The sequence below is a fragment of the Anser cygnoides genome, chromosome 2 (genome assembly GCF_040182565.1).
Source record: "Anser cygnoides isolate HZ-2024a breed goose chromosome 2, Taihu_goose_T2T_genome, whole genome shotgun sequence".
Lineage (NCBI taxonomy): Eukaryota > Metazoa > Chordata > Aves > Anseriformes > Anatidae > Anser > Anser cygnoides.
The window spans coordinates 78,596,860-78,617,478 of NC_089874.1; the positions used below are offsets into that span (position 1 = coordinate 78,596,860).

Consider the following 20,619-nt stretch of genomic DNA (forward strand, 5'->3'; position numbering starts at 1 on the left):
GATTTTAGAAAAGTATGAGTTGCTTTGGTGTTGTCGAAAGGACAGTGACTAGAAAGAATCGAAATAAATGCAGAAAATGTGTTTTACCCAGAAGACTGAATAAGCTAACCAAAAGTGAGTATTTGAGGATCAAGGGGGTGATAATAGTTTTTAAATCTGCAAGAATATTTTCTCTGTATTCATGGTGAATTGCAGATTTACAGAGGGAGGCTACAGGTTATTACAGGTTAGGCATCTGGAAAATCTTGGAAGCAGTAAGAATAGGCTATGCAAACATCTGTCAGAATTCACTAGTTTGCAGATGAGTATTCCTTGAGACAATGGGATAAACGGGATGATCTTTTGAGACTTCTTCCAGGACTCCAGGATCTATTTATTTACTGACAATCTGTAACTTCTGGGAGGAACTAATTGCAATCCTTTCTGGCCTACTTTACAAGGAAAGCCATTAGTATTCTGTGGAATGAAATATCATACATGAGAAGAAAGGGGAGAGGAAATGTGGCAGCAGCTTAGGAATGTTCACAAAGCTAACAAAATACTGTTCCCAAAATTTAAGGTAGAGTTGGGATCTCTAGATATTTATTGGTTTGATCCAAGCTACAATTTATGGATAAATGATTTGGAAAATATCACAAATGTTGGAGTAAATTGGTTAAAAATATTACTTGGCTGAAATGATCCAAAAAATCATAAGTACCCTGCCCCTGTTTTTTTCTAGTCAGTCATGATTTTTTGCAGCCATATTGCACTATTTTTTATGTTTGTGTCAGGTATACTGTTTAACAATTTGACCACAACAGGGGAAGAAATAATAATAATAATAATAATCCTCTGTTAAAGACTGTGACCCAGTGAGTACTGAGAAAAAGAACACCAGGGACTAGCTCTCAAGTTGGAAAACCTATTCTTCTTGGAAGAATCTAGCTAGTCATAGTTATGTCTGCCATCTAAAAGAGCTAAACAGTCATATTCCTTCACTGATATGGCTGATGGTACTGCTAAGCTCACCTTTATAACCCAGTAGCAAATAATTCAACTAGAATGGAGACATCCTGCATTTGTGTCTAATATGGAAGATGGATTCTGAACAAGAGAGTTTCTTGTCCATTACATTCTACCCACCTCAGAATGTCTATACGTTTGGAGAACCATTGCTAACATTCTTAAAATAGTCAAAATTAAGTACTTATACTCCATTTTAAAGAGGTTTCTATTTTCAATGAATTTTTTTCATTGCACAATCCTTTGCATATATTTAAATACTAAAAACAGCCTAATTTTTAGAATTATTCAGTATTTAATATGGTTAATGCTATACAGATGGCAATATGAAAATATAAATGCATTCATGCTGTTGGAAGAAACACACCAATCAATTTATATTTCACTCTATATTTCAATAATTGCCACTTAGCTGAAATGTCTCTGTTGCTAAATAGAGATACAGAAGTCTATATTACGTAATATTTTATTAATATTTTATTTATATATCTTATGACATACTACATATATGAAATTTTAAAATAATTAAAATATTTTAGTTCTTGATAATATATTGCCACTATTACTATTGTTCTAAATTTTTATTTTCATTATCAGAATGGTTATGCTACAGCTTAAAGAGGATAATTGTATAGGACAAGGAACTTGGTCTTACAATAAGTATTTTTGTGGCAGTTGTTTTAAACTATGCTCTTTTAAAAGGATGGGCAAATCTGTCCCAGGAAGAGGCACTGTGTGATAACTAGAATTCAAGGAAACATGTTTTGGATGGCAGAGAAATATTAGCTGCATTATGCCATCATTGCAGCTCACAGAATTAATCTTAGTGAGATTCATGTGCTGTTCAACTTCAGCCATGCCTATAAGTCTGGCCCTAACTGAACAATGGGCAATGGATGGGAATGTTTGGTGACTGAATCCCTAATTCTTCACTCTGAAGAAACTGAGGTATGAAAATAAAGTGACTGATTATAATTCATGTCTTTTTTTGACATCCCCTTCTCCCCCCCGCCCCAGATTACTTGCAGTAAATCCCCCAAATCCACAGTGTCACAGTATTTAATGCATTAACATAGAATAAAAGGGAGGCAATATTCTGCAGAAGAATGAAGATAATAAATAGGAAAAAGGAGGCACTGAAGTAAGTAGATGTCGGAAGATAAATGAGACTGGAAATGAAAAATAAGAACAGACAAGAAAACAAGAGTATACAGTCTATTAAAAGCTTGCAAGCACAAGACAAATAAAGGTTACAAACCAAATAAAATTATTCACAGTCAAAGGCCTTAGTGGTAATATGATAGGTTCTTATAATTACATCAAAGAGAAAAAAGTCTAGAGACAATGTTGTGAACTGTCAGAGACTTGAGACAATGACATAGTGAGTTTGGCTGGACTTCATAAAAGTTTTGTGCTCAAGGGAAAATGATGCTAGGCTTTAGTGGATTCCAAGCTAGGAAAGCCATTCAGTGAAAAACAAAACAGAACAAACAACAACAACAAAAGACAGCCCAATCCTTTCACATTAATTAAAATAAAGGTCAGGAAAAACACCACCACCACCACCAACAACAAAAATTGACTGTTTTAGCCCGGCTCCATCCACAGAATAAACCTCCCCCTTTACAATTAATGTTGGTTTCTGATCAGCAAAGATCAGTCAGGAGATGCTGAGTATACAGCACAGAAAACAGAACGTATACTATTGCTGGCCAATTGTGTATCCTGCTGCAGCCTCCTTTGGAAGGTGCAGTTCTGCCTCTAGCTGAGAAAGTTATGTGAATTGTGGTACCTATGATGGGATTTGTCTACCTGTTGTAAGGACAACAGATCCCACAACACAGGCACTCTGCTCTTTGCCAAAACATCACAGTAGGCCAAATCTAAAAACGTTCTTATAAATGTAATGATAATGATGTTGCAAAAATGCCAAAGAAGGTTAGCTGCCATGTATATAGCTGGACATGTACTTGTAGCTGTATTTTAAAAAGTATGTTTCAAAAGTATGCATCTTTAAGAACCAATGATACATTTGCAAAGCTCAACCACCAAACAGAATATAGGAGAGTTAATAAAAGAGGTCATGTCCTGCAATGTTGTTCTTGCTAGGAAGCCCCTAACAGAATCTCATGTGAACTGAAATAAGAGACATGTTCTTGTATCCCATTTTTTCTGTGCTTTGCTAGCATGTTCTTTAGTGAGTGTGTGCACACGTTGTCACGCTGAAGAAGGAGGATCTGTTCAGTTAAACTGTTAAGAAAGCAAATTAAGTGTCTATTGATAGAAAGATCCGATGCTTGTCTTTATGTCACCACAATGTATCACATCCGTTCATTATAAACTGATGCAAACTGGCAGGCAAAATTAACACGTCAACTTTGTGTCTTTACTCTGAGGGCTAATAGGCATCCTAGGGTATTTTTTTGCTATTATATGTCTAGCTAACAGGCTGATACTGTCAAAAATGAATGGGGTAGTCTTCTAGTGGAAGTAGTCCTGGGCCCAGGACATAGTACAGTGCCCAGAAAAACCTACAGGCTAATCAACTGTATGAAGAGACTGTGCTGGAAATGAAAAGAAAGAAAGAAAGAAACAAACAAACAAAAATCTCGAAGGCATTCAAATTCTGAAAATCATGGTTTATATTTCTGGGCTACAGGAGAAGTGGGAGAAGTGGTATGAATGCCCAAAGCAACCATCTAAGCATACAGGAAAAAAAGGTATGTCAAAACTGAGGTTTTGTGTGTTTTATTTCTTCACAATTTTAGACTGTGGAAAAGTGGGGAAACCTGTGTAGATGTGAACTATCTAATCACTGATCAACTAATCAACTTTCTAGTTAAGAAATTAACAGTTTGAAAGTACTGTTCAATTTGTGTAAAAAATGTAAAATGACACAAATTAAACGACCTTACAGGACTCTATATACATTTGCACACAATTTATATATACTGCGGATAAGGAACAAGGTCTGAGCAACAGAATCTTTGAAATAAGGAGAGTAACAACTTGGAATGGACAGTTGCCTTTTTCATTTAAATATTTTACTTTTGTATTATATTTCTTTGGAAAGACAAGATCAGATGATCCCCCTGGAATGTGGGGAAGGTTGATCCTTTCCTGATGAAATACAGAGCTTTTTCAAGGATTTTGGAGGCTGTAGGGTATCACAAACAAGAATGACACTGCTATACATTTTTAACAAAAGACACTTCATTACTTCATTTTCTCACACTTAATAATACATAAATGCATTATTTATATTTATATATATATTTTTTTTTTTCTGTAAGAAACCTTGTGATTAGTTAAGTAGTACTGAATATTGTGGAAAACAAACTAGCATGATTCCAGTATAAACTAGCAAAAAAGTGCAAGAAATTTGGTCATCAAGACAAACACTTTTGCATGTCTATGCATGATTTTTAACAGTAAGCAATGAATACTAATGAAGCATGTGTGAAAAAGAAGGGAGAAAAAATAAGAGAAATCAAAAAGGTATCTTAGGGGCATATATTTCATTTTTACCATAACTGGAAAACAGCTGGAAGGTCATCTGAAGTAGAAATGTGGTAATATTTTCTAGAAACAAACTGAAGGAAAAAAATCTTGGCATAAGTAATACATAAATGTTGCTCTTTGTAATGGAGAAGAAATGAGTAATAAATGTAGGAAACAGCTACAGGTTGATGAGATAAGTTCAGGAAGTAATCTGGATCAAATATGGAAAATAAAAGGGCAGGTTTTGTTTAGGTAGTAACAGTGGGCTTTGATGATAGACAAGCATATAATTATTTAGTAATTATTTACGTTAGTTGAAGCATATAATAGGTTAGTTGCTGTACATAATTCTTACAAAAAGGTTACTTATTGATGAGTGACTTTAGCTATTTTTAGATATCAGTTGAGTCAGTCCAACAGTATCTCATCCTTTTCCCTGCTTTGAACAGACCGACGTATCTGTCTAGTACGGTGTATGATCCCAGTTATGTGATCCGTTGCAAAGATTAATTAATGAAAGGAAGATTGTCCCGTTCCTATTACAAATAAATAAATAAAATTAAAAAAAAGTCCTCTTTAAGGATGTTTTCCATAGAGCACAAGAACTCTCCATCCCCTGTGTAAGAAAGCGGGCAGGGAGGGCAGACTACTGGGATGGCTGAGCAAGGACCTGTTGGTCAAACTGAGGTGCAAGAAGAAAATGCACAGGCAGTGGAAGCAGGGACAAGTGGTCTGGGAATGGTACAGGGATGATGTCAGGACGTACAAGGATGGGATCAGGAAAACCAAGACACAGATGGAGCTGAGCTTGGCAAGAGATGTGAAGAATAACAAGAAGGGATTCTATAGGTACGTTGGCCAGAAAAGCCAAGCAAAAGAGAGATTTGATGAACAAGGGAGAAATGTTAATATCAGATATGGAGAAGGCTGACATACTCAACAATTTCATTACCTCAGTCTTCAATGCCATTCAGGCTTCCCACATCTCTCAAGTCCTGAACCTGAAGATGAGGGCTGGGGGAGCAAAGTCCCTCCGACTGTAAGCAAAGAGCAGGTTTAGAGCACCTGATGAAACTGAACAGATACAAGTGTATGGGGCCCGGAGACATGCCTTCCACGGTCCTGAGGGAACTGGCTAATGTAGCTGTAAAGCCTCTCTCCACAATACTTGAAAGTCCTGTCAGTCAGTTGAAGTCTTCCAATGACTGGAAAAAGGGAAAATTCACTTCCATTTTTGAAAAGGGTAGAAAGGAGGACCTGGGGAAATAAATACTGGTGAGCCTCACCTCTGTGCCTGGGAAGACCGTAGAACAGATCCTTCTGGAAGCAATGTTAAGGCACGTGCAGGACAAAGAGGTGATCCAAGACAGCCAGCATGGCTTCATCTAGGGCAAATCATGCCTGATCGATCTGTTGGCCTTCTATAATGGAGTGGATGCATCAGTTGACAAGGGAAGATGGACCAGTGTTACCTACTGGGCCTTCTGTAAGGACTTTGATACAGTCCCACATGACATCCTGATCTCCAAATTGATGAGATATGGATTTGAAGTGTGGACAAATGAGTGGATAAGGAATTGGCTTGAAGGTCACACCCAGAGAGTTGTGGTCGATGGCTCTATGTCCAGGTGGAGGCTGGTGTTGGGTGGTGTTCCTCAAGGGTCTGTGCTGGGACCAGTGCTGTTTACTATCTTTATCAATGACGTAGACAGTGGGATTGAGTGCACCCTCAGCAAGTTTGCAGATGACACAAAGATGAGTGGTGCAGTCGATACAACAGAAGGAAGGGATGCTGTCCAAAGGGACTTGGACAAGCTTGAGAAGTGGTCCCATGTGAACCTAACGGGGTTCAACAAGTCAAAGTGCAAGGTGCTGCACCTGGGTCGGGGCAATCCAGACATGAGGACAGACTGGGAGAGGAACTCATGGGCTTACAGCCCAGAAGGGCAACTGTGTCTTGGGCTGCATCAACAGATGTGAGGTCGAGGGAGGTAATTCTCTCCCTCTGCTCTGCCCTTGTGAGGCCCCACTTGCAGTACTGCATCCAGGTTTGGGGTTCCCAGCACAAGAAGGATGTGGGCCTTTAAAATGGGTCTAGATGAGGGCCACAAAGATGATCAGAGGTCTGGAGCACCTCTCCTGTGAAGAAAGGCTGAGAGAGCTCAGAATGTTTGGCCTAAAGAAGAGAAGGCTCCAGGGTGACCATATTGCAACTTTTCAGTACTTAAAGGGGGCTTATAAAAAAGATGGAGAGCAACTTTTTGCTCAGGCAGATAATGACAGAAAAAGGGGGAATGGTTGTGGCGGTTTTACTTGGGTGGACAGCTGAGTTCCACAATGGCTGCTCTCTCACTCCCCCTCCTCAAAAAGGAAGGGGGAGAAAATACGATGCAAAGGGCTCAAGGGTTGAGATAAAGACGGGGAGATCGCTCAACAATTATTGTGACAGGCAAAACAGACTCAGAATAGGGAGACAGTAAGATTTATTGCCTATTACTAACAAGCTAGAGAAGTGAGAAACAAAGGAAAGAAACCAAAAATGCCTTCCCCCCATCCACCCACTTCCACCTCCTCCCCCTGAGTGGTGCAGGGGAATGGGGGAATGGGGGATGCAGTCAGTCTATAGCACTTTGTCTCCACCGCTCCTTCTTGGTCACTCTCATCCCCTGCTCCAAAGTGGGGTCCCTCCCATGAGATGCCGTCCTTCCCGAACTGAGCCTGGGGGGCTTTCCACAGGCAGCAGCTTTTCAAGAACTGCTACAGATATGTGTCCGTACCATGGGGTCCATCCCCCAGGAGAAAATTTCTCCAGCAAGGGTCCCCACGGGCGGCAGCTCCCGCCATGCCCCCTACTCCTGTGTGGGCTCCCCTCCACGGGCTGCAGCATGGAGATCTGCTCCACAGTGGTACTCCATGGGCTGCAGGGGGACAGCCTGCTCCACCATGTCCCTCACCACAGGCCACAGGGAACTTCTGCTCCAGCGCCTGGAGCACCTTTCCCCCTCCTTCTTCACTGACCTTGGTGCCTGCAAGGCTGTTTCTCACTCCTCTCTCTCTCCCAGCTGCTGTTCCCCAGCATTTTTTTTCCCTGTCTTAAATATGATCTCACAGAGGCACAAACAACATCACTTATTGGCCCAGCTCTGGCCAGCGGTGGGGCCCTTATCTAACATGGGGCAGCTTCTGGACTCTTCTCGCACAAGCCACCCCTATGGCCCCCCTGCTACCAAAACCGTGCCACTTAAACCCACTACAATGGTTTAAAACTAAGAGAGGGGTGATTTAGAGGTTTCCCAGAGAAGTTCCTGATGCCCCATCCCTGGAGGTATTCAAGATTACGTTGGATGGGACTCTGGGAAACGTGATCTAGTGGGTGGCATTCCTGCCCATGGCAGGGAGATTGGAACAAGATGATCTTTAAGGTCCCTTCCAACTCGAGCCATTCTATGATTCATTCTATGATAAAAGATAAAATATTTTTGGCATAAGTAAAGTGTGATAAGCATGCAAAAATGCTGTCGAGAAACAGATTTTCCTAGAAAAATTACTTTTGACCATTTACTTTGTCATTAGATTTAACAAATATACAGTTAATTATTTTGCTGCTAGGAAAGGTTTGTCGTGCCAACTACCTTATAAATGCTACCTATCTATCTTTCAGAAAGCTCTACATGCAACTATTCACAAATCTGGGAAGATCTCCAGCAACGTTTTAGTAGACCTGACTGTTAAGTACTCTTCTAAAACTTTTTAACATCCTCCTATTTATATAAAACTGTGTTTCCCCACCATGCTAGCTCCCCCCGTCCTCCATTACCTATTTAATATTTATAGCCTCTTCCCTCTTTCCCAGGTTTGCAATACAGTAGAGAATTGTGCTGGACTAAACTGAAGATATGCATCTTCATATTTCATGAATGATACACTCTATCAGAACAGTAGCAGTTACACCTTTTGTGGTTACACCTACAGTTTACACCTTTTGCATAAGGTGTCAGGCGGAGGAAATTTAAACATTTTGCAAAATATGTTTCTGAACATATTGAGAAGAAAGAGTTATTGTATGCATTCATTCAGGTATAAGCAGGAAAGCAATGAGGCTATGAGAAAGTTTTACAGCAAAGATGAGAAACTAGACTCAGTGAAATGGATTCCGGATTCCATTTTGAGTTATGTTGTGACAGCTACAGGCAGAAATCTAAGGGTATTGATTGGGCCGCAAACCAAACAAAATATGCTATTTTTTACTGACATCTATTTTGAATATGTGCACTGAGTGCACAGTGAAACAGAATGGAGCAAGAGAGTAGGTGTGAACTGCAACTGTTATAAAACAAGAATTTGATGTACACAAATATTCACATACTCTCTGAACTCTTTCACCTAACCTAATGCTAATATGGAGCCTAAACCATAGAAATTATTGGAGATAAAATGGGGCAGATCATGTAGTTTAATGTCTTAATTCAAATGCCCTATAATGCATGTTCTTAATCTGAAACTCTTGACAGAATTTACCTGTTCCAGTCATGACGAATGACGTATATCTGTGTCAGTGGCACAATCATTACATATACCAATGGTGTGGAGACATCCAACACACAAACCTTTCCACTTAAATAATAGCACTATCCATCATTATAATATCACTCACAAAATTGCAGGGCTCAGCATTACCCAGCAGTTTCATTTGTATCCATCACTTTGATAAATCATAATTACAATACTAAAATAGATGCTCATGAGTGCTTTGAAAACTCACTAGAGTTAAGATGTAGAGAAAGCTGCTCCATATATATCCTGTCTAAAATTTGGTATATACTGTACAAGTGTTGTTAGGATGAAATGAAAGACGTAAAATCATCGATCAATGTCTTACTCCAGTCATCCAATTGGTTGGAAGTAACCATCCAATTTTTTTCAGCAGAACAAAATTAGGGTGTGGAAGTACAGCTTTCATCATATTTCAAATATTTATTTCACATATTGTCTAAAAATATAATTGTCAAATGAATTATAAAGATTATAGTGCACATGATGTCTTCATTCTTCAAGAAATTCAAATTAAATGAAATTGTCAAAATGCAAATTCAAATTAAATGAAATGGTAAAAATGCTGTCATCAAAGGATGTGACCAAAGAGGCAAAATCAAATTCTGTTAATATTTTTAAAAGAATCTTAAAACAGTTTTCACTCATGCACAAACAAACACTTTAATGTGAAAAGAATACTTACTTTTACTAGTGAAGGATACTAACAGTCAGATTCCAAGCTCTAAAACTATGGATGTTTGAAAAAGGTCGTTTTGAATTAGGCTTTTCTCAGAGTTATGGTCATGAATTAAACTTAATTTTACTACTCACAGAGAGTAATCTCATGTAAATTACAAAAGTCTTCCCAAGAATACCAACATTATTTACATACAACCATGTAACATCAGGTATTCTAGTATGAGTATTTTTCACCTGGATTTAAGAAAATCTTTATAAAAACAATGCTGATATAAAATCTCTACCTTACACTCCCAGAAACTGGTTTACACTACAAGAGCTTCTACTGGCTTCAAGAATAGACAAGACATTAGTACCAGTAATTCAACATTTATTATCAGCAAGGTAATGACAACAAAAAAGAAAATATGTTCTTACATAATGAGCACAATGGCTTTGAAACACAATAATTACAGGCTCTCTAGGACAGTGTAACAATGACATGTCTCCCCATTGTGATGAGGAGCTCGAATATACCATTTCCAAGTGTACAAACACCTATTTTCAGCTATGTTCAGGAAAACTACTGTATCCTAAGTCCATTGTTGCTACAAAAATGAATGCAGCTTAGCACAGTCATATAAATTTTTATCACCAATATGAAGGAGAATATTAAAGTTTTGGAAAGGTCAAAAAGATACATTTGTTCCATGGTGGTTTTGTTGTTGTTGTTGTTGTTGTTTTGTTTTGTTTCTGTTTTGCTTTTTTTTTTTTTTTTCTGTTTGTTTTCTTTGTCAAAACTATAAATTGTGGTAGATACTTAATATATATTTGAATTATCAGTAGAGTTGATGAACAGGGGCTAAAGATGATCAATTGTGGTTTACATGCATGTAAGGGCAATTTATCACATTGCTTAGCTAAAACTGAAAACATTTTGATTACTTGAACATGAACATACAATTGGGACAGAGAATTTCCAATATGAGGTATATAATTGTAGACAACATCACCTTAAATGGATATCAGTATTATAACAGTTGTCTTCTCATCTTGTTCTGCAAGTACCGCTAAAAATCCCTAGTTTGTTTCTTGATTTTGTGAGTCTTCTTTCACAAATGTGGTCTAAAAGATTTGTGTCCTAGTAGAAGCTGTCATTAATAAAAGCTTAAAATGCTGATCTCTAGAGGATTGTCTCCATGGACTTGCCTAAGAGAAATATAAACCAATCAATGAACCAACTAACCAAAAATAACCAGCCAACCAACCATCCAACCAACCAACCAAAAAAAGCCAACACCATAATTTAAAGGCAGAAACGTAAAATGTTAAAATTAAGTAGTTCATTCCAGAGAGTAACATGGCTCTTTAAAGCCAATTTTGTGTATTAAACTAGCAGAATCAAATTTGATTAATGATCTAGGCTTATATTAACCTTATTTTAAGGGATAGTTGGTTGTTTTACCTTCCTATTTTCACCATTTACAAAAATAAGTACCACAGTAAAATGTCCATTGCTTTTTCATTGTATATCTGAAGAAAACTTTTAGTTCATTTCAAGCCGTCTAGAACTCATGTATATTTCCTCACTATCTGTTTACTTAGAGTTTTCAATATGATGGATCCAGTAGCTTGGTTGTTGCAGAAGCAGTTTTCTCTCATGTTCATATCCAGTGACTAAGATAAAGTGAGTGACTATTTGTGGCGGATGCAAGGAGACACAGGTGTTTCATCCTACTTGTTAGTAGGCACATCCACAGAAGATCATGATAACAAATCTCTTTTTTTCTGTATCACCATGAAAGCCATAAAATGGACAGACATAGGCAGCTTCCTTGATGCTCCAAGAATGATTCCAGAGGTCAAAATTTAACCAAAATTGCTGTGAGCTGTATAGGAGATTAGCTGAGTTAGCAATGCATACCAAGTCCATAGATAATGCAAAGGATTTTAGCTGCCAGTATTGTGAATTAAGTGTCTTCCTTCAGCACTAAAAATCCATGTAGAGAAATTAAAACTCCTGCCTCACTTCCTTGTTCTTCGGTTAAGCAATCCCCTCTTTCTTAAATGTCACACTGAATGAATTTAGGCTTGAATTTATTCAAAGTGAAATTTGACAGTCCTTTAACTAAGACTAAATATATTCTTGCTTGTATAGAATATTTTTTTTTTTTTTTGGGGGGGGGGGGGGTCATACTTTCAATGAAAATATATCTTCAGTGAATATTTTTTGTCTTGTTTAGTCACCAAATATATAAAATATCATGTATTCATTGTGTAATTGTTGTTTATTTGACATTTACTCTACCCATTGAAATACATGGTAGGAATAAAACATCAGTTACAAAGAGAATATTGACATTTCATTCCTGCCTTATGTTTCAGTGATGCAAATTCCATATTTGTGTACACAGGTACATCACTGAAAACAGCACTGAAACAGAAGGTACGGGAAAAGTGAAGGGAATATCATTTAAAAGAAAGTGTAAAAAAGGATCATTTTCAATGGAAAGAGGAAGGGACAGATAATTTTAGGTTTACTGTGTTTAGATCTGTAATGCAATTCTTTATATTGAATGTTGGTTTAACTCATGTTTATGGCTTAGACCAGGTTTTCAGTTTAAGGTATTTTCTATTTGAAGTTTTAATTACTGTCTGGAATGTGATAATGCCAATATGTAAATTTACAATTCTGTTGTGTTAATACTAAAATGCAAACAACCTGTTCTGGAAAGTTATGTAAAATGAGAAATCACTGTATAGCTTCTGTGGTGGGTGGACCCTGACCATAAACTAAATACCCACCCAACTTCTTGTTCTCCCCTCCCCACCCTAGAGCAGAGTCAGAAGAGCAGAAGCAAGAAAAGCTCATGAGTTGAGATTAAAAGAGTTCAATAAATGAAGGAAGGAATAAAAAGAGAGAGAAAAAGGAAGAGAAAGAGAAAGAGAAAAAGGAAAAAGAAAAAGAAAAAGAAAAAGAAAAAAAAGAAAAAGAAAAAGAAAAAGAAAAAGAAAAAGAAAAAGAAAAAGAAAAAGAAAAAGAAAAAGAAAAAGAAAAAGAAAAAGAAAAAGAAAAAAAAGAAAAAGAAAAAGAAAAAGAAAAAGAAAAAGAAAAAGAAAAAGAAAAAGAAAAAGAAAAAGAAAAAGAAAAAGAAAAAGAAAAAGAAAAAGAAAAAGAAAAAGAAAAAGAAAAAGAAAAAAAGAAAAAGAAAAAGAAAAAGAAAAAGAAAAAGAAAAAGAAAAAGAAAAAGAAAAAGAAAAAGAAAAAGAAAAAGAAAAAGAAAAAGAAAAAGAAAAAGAAAAAGAAAAAGAAGAAGAAAAAAGAAAAAGAGAAAGAAAAAGAAAAAGAAAAAGAAAAAGAAAAAGAAAAAGAAAAAGAAAAAAAGAAAAAGAAAAAGAAAAAGAAAAAGAAAAAGAAAAAGAAAAAGAAAAAGAAAAAGAAAAAGAAAAAGAAAAAGAAAAAGAAGAAAAAGAAAAAGAAAAAGAAAAAGAAAAAGAAGAAAAAGAAAAAGAAAAAGAAAAAGAAAAAGAAAAAGAAAAAGAAAAAGAAGAAAAAGAAAAAGAAAAAGAAAAAGAAAAAGAAAAAGAAAAAGAAAAAGAAAAAGAAAAAGAAAAAGAAAAAGAAAAAGAAGAAAAAGAAGAAGAAAAAGAAAAAGAAAAAGAAAAAGAAAAAAAGAAAAAGAAAAAGAAAAAGAAAAAGAAAAAGAAGAAGAAAAAAGAAAAAGAGAAAGAAAAAGAGAAAGAGAAAGAAAAAGAGAAAGAAAAAGAAAAAGAAAAAGAAAAAGAAAAAGAAAAAGAAAAAGAAAAAGAAAAAGAAAAAGAAAAAGAAAAAGAAAAAGAAAAAGAAAAAGAAAAAGAAAAAGAAAAAGAAAAAGAAAAAGAAAAAGAAAAAGAAAAAGAAAAAAGAAAAAGAGAAAGAAAAAGGAAAAGAAAAAGAAAAAGAAGAAGAAAAAAGAAAAAGAGAAAGACAGAAAGTGGTACAAAAGCAGTCACTCACCATATCTAACAAGCAGACGGATGCCCAACCACTCCCCGAGCAATAGGTGCTCTGGAAAGATTACTGCTCAGTTTTTATTGCTGAACATAATGCCATATGGCATGGAACATCCCTGTCCCAGCTGTGTTCCCTCCCATTCCTTTGCCCACCCCAAGTCAACTCACTGTGGGGCCAGACTGGGAAATGGAAGCTGTGCAAACACTGTTCAGCAATAAAACACTGGATTGCTATCACCACTGCTTTAGTCACAAATCCAAAACACAGCATCATACAAGCTGCTATAAAGAAAGTTAACCTGATAACAGCCAGCCACAGTACAGTTCCTGATTTTGCACTTAGGCTTTAGATCAGCTCTGTGATCACATCAGTTAAATACATAGTCAGACTGTGTTATATGTCATATGTCAGTGGAAAATTCAATTTTTTTCTTTCAATCTGAATTAAAGCCACAAGCTCTGCATATTACCCCAATGCAAAGTCAGTGGAGTTCTCAAGTGCACATCTAAAGTAGATTCTGTCTGCCTTTTTTGACTGAAAGCACAGAATATGTTATGAATTAATGTGATGTTGGCTACTGAAAATCTCTTGCATTCCTTAGAATTAATTTCTAACACCCAGAAAGATGCTAGAAGCTAGTAAGACACCTTGGGATCAAAAGAAATGACAGCATGCTCACATTAGGCAGGTATCGTACTGTCAGATCATAACATTGTGTACTGTATTACTAAAGAAAACTGCTACTCCCACCATCATAACCCATGCAGAGAGTGTGGAACTGTGGAAATAAGAGAGCTACTGTCATGACAGAAAATGTGTCAACATTAGAAAGTAAAAAGAAAGGATTACATAATTGATGTAATCAACCTTGATTAAAAAAAAAAAAAAGTAACCTCTAAGTATGTTTCTATGAGTTTGTGGTCATTAACTCATTACAAAAGAAGTAGGCAATTTATCAAAGATAAATTATTTTGTCTTTATAGGGCAATAGGTAATCTAATATCCTCTGACTTTTTTGACAGTTACTATGTCATCTTTGTGACCTGTGATCTCTATTTCATCAACCAGTCACAAAATGTGATTTGGTTGCTCTTTTCAATGATGATGGATAAAAAAAATTGGGGGGTTGTATTGTCATCACTTTCATCCTTAGTTCACTTCTTCAGATTCCTAGGGTTAAGGGACACCTCATGATATTTCAGATTCTGGTTATGCCCCAGAGCCTGGCTGATTAGGCTGTATAAAATCTGAAGGCCTTCTTAAGCATATTTACAAAACACTGCAATTAATAGTTTACGTATTACAAAACATATATATATATATGTTTCAATTTTCATGTTGGTTTAAAACAGAACAGTTCACTATATTTATTTTTATTAGGTGATAAAATTATTTGGATATAAAGAAAAAAAACAAACAATTATAATGAGGATCAGTCCAACCTAAGTGTATTTTGTCTTTGAAAGGAACTAAGACATCTCTTTTAAAAAATTGAATTTCAACACTAAACTCTATTTTCTCTTTTATTTCCCACTGCCTTATGGGAGATGTAGTTTCTTTCTCACAAAGAAACATGCAAATCTGCTAGCCAGGAATGAATGCAAATTTTTCAGCCAGCAACTTTAGTAGTGACATTTTCTAGAAAAGGACAATTAGCTATTGTTGTTAACAATAAAAACACTGCTGTAATTTCTTTTTCCCCATAATAATATGTAGAAATACAAGTGGCAAATGCAAAATATGAAGACAAAGAAAAGAGAAAAGCAATAGTAGTGTAGTAGTATCAAAAAGAAAGCAAATATTACATGGAGATTTGTGTGTTGGGCTTTATATGTTCTTTGCCTTAAAATAAATTTTCTTTCATACGGGGGTTTATTTAAAAGTTTTGCCATCTTACGCCTGTAACTCTTTTAACCAGCATTTGAATAAATCCATATTGTTAAATGTTTTTCACACAAATTATGCCTCCAATTATTGTATGCCATACTTTCAAGTTTATATTATTTCCTCTGATCTTTTAAAATAAACGTTCCAGCTTACTTCTGCTTTCTAAACCATAACACTTCTAAAAACAGTCGTACCCTGTGTATATACCAAACTGTATTTCCCATAGCTGATTAGCAGTGAGTCTTGAATCTTACTGATCTTCAGCTCTTCAAAAGCTATTAGAATTTTATTTTCTTATATTTGATGTGAATGTTGGATTGGAAAAGGCTATTTTTATTTAATATTTAAATAAATGCATTTTTAGGAAAATTCTCTTGCAGTTATTTTAGTGAGAATAAAAAATTAACAAGAAAAAATATTTTTCACTGACAAAATGCTTTGAAAATATTTAAATGTGAAGAGAAGTATTTATGTCATTGTGAAGCATGCACAAAAATACATAAAATTATAATGTTTATGAGAATACACCTTTAGCCCACTTATCTGAGTTTCAGCATAGTTCTTATTAGAGAAGGAGGCATATTTTTTCACTAGTATATAAGAAAAGGTGTTTTATGATTTTTGTTGAATATTTCTCCAGATCAATGTGATGGATGTATATTTGAAGTTTATATTTGTTTCTTCAATGGAAACTTAAAAACAGTGACTCTTGACAAAGGAAACTTGTTTCAGTAGTGTAAAGAGCAGAATTTTAACAACAAAAAAAGAGGCAAGAAGTAGAAAACACTCTTTCCTCTCTGAAAATATACTTTCACAGAGTAAATATTCCTGATACAACTTAGTGATCTATTTTATCCTGCAACTGCTGTGACTTCCTTAATGTTAAGGGGAGGGGTGTGAGAATACTCTTTGCACTATTTTGAGACTGCTAATAAGTAATATGAAATTAATTACATTTATAAATTAATATTCAGGTCAGTGTTTCAGGGTATTCATGTGTAGAACAGGCTTAAGAACTATAAGCACAAGTGTATGTATGTGTGTATGTGTGTGTGTACACGTAGTTTTACATACATAAATATTCATTAGAAAGTGTTTGTATGTCCCAAGCACAGCAGCTATAGAAATACATATTTTCTGAGTTTCAGGTAAGGCATTTGATACTCACTTGCCCATTGATATCATTTATCCAGGATATTGATTCATAAAATGCTAATCATTTCTGTGTGAGGTGAGACAGAAGATTGAGTGTTCGCGATGGCTGTTCCAGAAAAGAGTAAGAATATACAGTGCAGGAGCTGATGAGTTTTCTTTCTCTTGACATTTTCAGAAATGTAGCTTTGCTTCAAGACAGTTCTTGACCTTGTGTTCACTTTCCTGTCCCGCTTTGGACAACATTTGAAACTAAGGATCTGATATACTATCAAAGGCAGAGAACAGGGTTTCCTACAGGAGGTTCCCTTAGAAATATAAATCCCATACAGAGTATATGATAGTCTAGGATGAAAAAAAAAGTAGATTTTCTGATCTGCCTGATGTGAAGCATCATTCAGAGGTACGTAAATGCACCCCAGCCTCCACCAGTAAATGAGAGCTCTTATACAGATTCTGAATCTTAAAGTCTGCACTTACTGTCTTCTTTAACTGCTGAGTGCTTTGAACAGTGAAGAGGAAGCAAGCAAGACAGGCAAGGGGCAGGCATAAAGGGGGCTTTATAATCTATTTTTAAGACCTTCAATTCAGATGCTGCACTGTGCCCCAAATGTTGTAGCTAAAAGCTATTTCCATTTTCTGCAGACAGCCCTAAGAGACCATCAAAAGCAAAGAGCTGTTTGGCACTTCTTCCTTCTGAAGGTCCTAATTACACAGACCTTTGTGCTACCAGGCTGCAGCAAGACTATTCCTTGATCTTCCCCTGTTAAAAAAAAAAAAATACTGCAAAAGAGTAGATGTAAAATATCAGACATTGAAATATCAGACATGATTCTAATTGCTTTTTGGATAGTAAGAGGGAGCATACTCCAACTTTGCTTGTGGTTTGTTCACTTCAGGTTGTGACTTTTGTCTCAAAGTAAAATGCTACTTGGGGAGATCAGTCTGTTTGTAAAAAAATCTATGCAAAGCTTAGCCAATATTTCCTACCCAACTCAGTCTTTTGAATCACAGAAGATACTAAGAAATAATAAAGGACTGTTCTGTGATAATGTTGAATATGTCTGTGCACCCTTCCAATGAAGTCACAAAACTGTTCTTGACACTATTATTAGTAAAACTCTCAAACAGAATGGATAAGAACAGATTTTCTCCCACAGTTCTTAATGGTTTTGCCTGTACTTAGATATATATTTCATAATATAGTTTGCTGAATTACTTTTAGGCAATTTCAACTCTATGATATTTAACATATCCTTCTTAAAAATAGCTCTTATTTTTAATTTTTAATTGTTTTAAAATATACTTGGATATATTAAATTTCATTTTTAAATACATTTTACATACCAAAATTTGTTAGCTACAGTTAGGCTTGTTATTAAATGTTATTAAACGTCTCAGATTCTTCTCTAAAAAATGTCACGTATTAGTGAGAAGAAATAAAATGTCTTTCATTAATTCATATCAATATTTTACCCCATATGATCACAGAAATGTGTGTGCTTTTTATTCTATCTATACACACACACGAACACACATATTATATGTATATATATGTTTACTAGCAGAAGGAAGTATCACAAAAGATCCATTAAACTTCTATGGAAGGAAATAGTTTGGAGTTTTGCTTATTTGTTTCTCCTTTTTTGTTTTTGTTTTTGGGCACAGACTTCAATAGATTTTCTACTTTTAGAAAACTTGTTCTTTGCTGACAGTTGGGCTATGAGTATATTTCATAAACCCTAAAGCTCCCAAGTTGCTGGAAATAAATTGATTTTGTGAAAATATGTGACATACAGATTTTCAATATGGATCCTGAACAACCTGTCCCTAAAGTAGTTATTTGCATTTACACCCCTGACCTGCTGGTGTCTTCAGTGGTGCTGTAGTTTTTCATGTACTTCAAAAGCCACAGATCTGTTTCCATCCTTCTTAATTTAATATAAACTGCACATGCTTCTATCAGTAAGGACTTTCATTTTTATACTTCTTCGATTTCATGACACCAATGGTTCTATATTTCACAGTGTAGGGAGCAGAATGAAATTACACTGCTCTCAGACTTCAGCAATATCTGGTTTATGTGATTCAGGACCTCCACACAAAGAAGAGGTCACTCTCAATATTTCTGTAAATAGCTCTTTCTGGAGGAGTGCATACGATAAGTCTGACAAAGTGTGATTTGTTTGGTGTGCATGAAGTGGGGCAAAAGCCCCACATACTTCTGTGAGAGTGGTAAAGTGCAGCTGCATAATCCAAAAATGAATTATTCTGTGAATACCGTTGTTCTGACATAATTCTACGTAGGTTGGACAGGTTTAAATAAGAGTTCCTAAATTGTTTTGCCATCAATTCTCTTGTATCTCCCTGTTGCAGTCTCTGCCAGCAGAGTTTCAGCTTTCAAAAGGTCACAAGTTTGAGCCTCTGCTTTTTACACCTGAGAACAGAAGCTAGCCTTACGTCTATATATGTTGCAGTAAATGACTTGCTATACAGAATCTGAACTATCAGATTAAATTTGGATATTTTATTTTTATTTATTTATTTATTTATTTTGTATACCTAAGGAAATTGATATTTGTACTTAATATTTTAAATGCTTCTTCACTGTGTACTTTCTCAGCTCAGGTAATACCTCAAGAGTCTTTACTGTAATTGCTTCTCTATAGAACTGTGATTTCTATTGTTTCAATGCCTGCAATTCTCATAGATATTTCTGTCCTCACTCCAGCCATCGAACTGCTGTCATTCTGACAAATGACTTATTTCTCTTAGTGGACTGACTCGTGATGATTCTTCTACTACAGTGACAAAATCAACTGAGAACACAACACAAAATAAGACAAATATTGTAACAAATATTGGTAGGGTATTATCTAAAGGAGAAGTCCATATAATCTCTTCTGAATGATGGAATGTATAACCAGAGGGGCAGATTCTGACAGTGAGGGTTGCTAAAGGTAGAGGTTAACAGAGTTTCTTCAAACAATATTAGTTTTATTGCATTATTGACAGCATGTGTTGAAAAGAATCATTATGTACTTCTTTGACTGAAAGTTTGAAAGAAGATCAATAAAAATGTTGGTTGCTTGTTAATTTAATTGGATGATAACCTCTAGCACAATGACAAAGCAGAATGATAACAGCATACCTGGCCCTTTGAAAATCCCTATCATGTAGCTTATGCTTCGTGTTTATGCAGCTGCATTTTTTCCCGGACATTTGAAGACTGAGGGGGAAAGACTATCACATTTGGCTAATGGACAGTTAGAAAGTTGAATGTTCACTGATGCTCTCTGTCAAATTATAAGACATGGGCATACAATTTTTTATCAGAATGAGATTCAAGCTTTTGGGTAATTTCCATAACTGAAAAATACAAAATGTAGTGAACTGTAGCTGATTTTCACATCTTGAAATCCTGAGAGTGCTACAGAAAGAAAATTAGATATAAAACAGATTGAGTTTGTTTCTGCCATCTTGTGACAAACATTCTGTCTGCATAGACTTATAAACTGAAGGAATTAAAGGGATTACAATCTGAGATGATGACAATGATTTTTTTTTTTTAAGTTTTCATATTTCAGTTGTCAAAACAGGTATGTCAATAACTCATGTAGCTTGTGTATTTATTTATCAAGGACAGCAAACAAGAGAAGTGTCTTTGGAATTCAAAAATATATCAAGCCAGAAGGTACACTGACCACTGAAGGATGCAACCAGCTAAATTCATTGTAATTAAAGTATCGGCTCCTCAGTACAATGAATTGTCTTTATAGGCTTTAATAGTTAAAAACAATCTATTAATTCTGGGATTTCTACATTGAGTTGAAAACCCAATTGCACTAAAATGTGTTACTCTACTGGTT

At 35.5% G+C, this 20,619-nt stretch overlaps 1 long non-coding RNA gene across 2 annotated transcripts in view; it reads left to right on the top strand.

Moving 5' to 3' along the window:
* Positions 1–12,674, top strand: part of LOC125180112 (uncharacterized) — a 97,944-nt gene extending 85,270 nt beyond the window's left edge. For both annotated transcript variants that reach the window (XR_007158378.2, XR_007158379.2), the window contains one exon: positions 12,554–12,674. This is a non-coding gene — a long non-coding RNA (uncharacterized lncRNA). The remainder of the gene's footprint in view (positions 1–12,553) is intronic.
* The last annotated feature ends 7,945 nt before the right edge of the window (positions 12,675–20,619 follow it).